The following is a 2,378-nucleotide window of genomic DNA, read 5'->3' on the forward strand; positions in this document are numbered from 1 at the left end:
AATATAAAACATCCAAGTAAATTCGAATTTCAGATAAACTACAAATAACTTTTCTTAGTATAAGTATGTTACAACTATTGATAGTTGTTTATCTGAAATTCACATTTAACTGGGCTTCCTGTATTTTATTTAGCAACCTTATTAGGCAGTCCCCTGCAAAATCGACAAATATTGTATTTCTGAGAGCCCCCAGTTTGCCGCATACATGTGCTTAGCAATGGACACTAAGGTAGCTTTGGCCAAGATCCCCATCGTTCACATGCTAATGAACATGGAGAAAGAAGAACTCTCAGGATAGGGGGTATGACTGAAGGCATAGGATTAGCTTTGATGCTGTTATCTTCCTCTGCAGGTCTAAGAATAAGCATAGAAGCTCCTCACTGAAAAGACACAAGGGGTTTCAGATCTTTACTGAACTTTCTAGTCTGACAGGGAGCAGCTACATGGTAGCCTGAAGATATCTTCAAGTTAGCATAGGTTAAAAAAATAACTTAGCCATTTCCCAGAAAAGCCTGTTTTTCCACACATGAATATTGCTTTGAGATGCCAAATAGAGTATTATTGGAAAGTCACCAGACTGGAAAGTAGAACGGGGACAGTGTTTAACACATAAGAGGCAGTCCTGTTTAGGAAACCCATTTATAAATATTTATGGATAAAAATTAAACAGGTAAGGCCAGGTGCAGTGGCTCACACCTGCAATCCTAGCACTCTGGGAGGCTGAGGAGGGTGGATTGCTTGAGCTTACAGGTTGCAAAATCCCATCTCTAAAAAATAGCTAGGTATTATGGTGAGTGCCTATAAGCCCAGGTACACAGGAGCATAACACAAGAGGATTGCTTGAGCCCAAGAGTTTCAGGTTACTGTGAACTATGATGCCATATCACTCTACCCAGGATGACAAAGCAAGAATCTGTCTCAAAAAAAAATTAAAGATGTAGTGAAGTTAAGAGAAAGGTCTGCTTTGGGGTAAAGTTGTTTTTTTAAAAGCCTGCTACCCGCATTTATATTATGTAAGAATAAATGAAATAATCACTGATAATAAAACAGCTAAGTATTTGTAACAAAATATTTCATGGGGGCACTTTTTTTTTTTTTTAAGAGACAGAGTCTCACTTTGTTGCCCTCAGTAGAGTGCTATGGTGTCACAGCTCACAGCAACCTCCAACTCCTGGGCTTAGGCAATTCCCTTGCCTTAGCCTCCCAAGTAGCTGGGACTACAGGTACCCACCACAACACTTGGCTATTTTTTGTTGCAGTTTGACCGGGGCTAGGCTTGAACCTGCTACCTTCAGTATATGGGGCCAGCGCCCTACCCACTGAGCTACAGGTGCTGCCCTTCATGGGGCACTTTTAGTGTTCATTATATTATAAAACACCGTGTACTCTGTCAATTTATTCTGATTGACAGAATAAATGATTTGACCATTCTTATGGAATAAAGGTTTGTAAGAAAAATTGTTATAGAAATCATATACATAAACATTTGCAAAGCTGCTATTGCCATTGTACCAGTATTAAAATCCTTGTATCTTTTACTAATTTTTATGATAGATTTTATATTGTAACCATTTGAGAATGCTACAAATATTATGGCTTCATTAAACTATTGCATATGCTTCCAGTGTTTTTTTTTCTTTTTGAGACTGAAGGACAACCAGAAAATATAAACAACCGAGGTGTATCTAGTTATGTTTTATTGACTGATTAATTGATTTTCAAAGATAGTGTCTTACTATGTTGCCCATGATGGTCTCAAACTTCTGGCCTCAAGCTATCTTCCTTCCTTGGTCTCTCAAAGTGCCAAGATTACAAATGTGAGCCACTGTGCCTGGCCTGGTTGTTGTTAAATAAAGATTAATAAAATTTTTGCTTTTTCTCTTTTTAACATTTTTGTACTAGAAATATAACACATATAGAAAAGTACATAAAACATAAATGTAATTAGGTTACCATGCTTCCTCTTGGAATTAAATGAGGTGACTTTTGATGAGGACTAAGCGCAGTCATATGCAGAGTAAGTAATGTGCTTAATTATTTTATTGTCATGATTTGACATTCCAAATAAGAACTTCTATTGCTTAAGATCAGGAGTTCAAGATCAGCCAGACCAAGAGAGTCCTATCTCTACAAAAATAGAAAAATTAGTCAGCCATGGTGGCCTTTGCTTGTAATCCCAACTACTTGGGAGGCTGAGGCAGGAGAATCACTGGAGGGCAGGAATTGGAAATTACAGTGGTAAACTATCATGACACCACTGCAATCTAGTCTGGACTCTTGTCTCTTAAGAAAGACCTTCTTAAACACAAACTCTAATTCCATTTCTACTTTAAAACTAGGAACAGAGGCTCAGCGCCTGTGGCTCAAGCGGCTAAGGC

The sequence above is a fragment of the Otolemur garnettii genome, unplaced genomic scaffold, assembly GCF_000181295.1.
Source record: "Otolemur garnettii isolate 467f Iridium unplaced genomic scaffold, OtoGar3 scaffold00094, whole genome shotgun sequence".
In the NCBI taxonomy this organism is placed as follows: domain Eukaryota; kingdom Metazoa; phylum Chordata; class Mammalia; order Primates; family Galagidae; genus Otolemur; species Otolemur garnettii.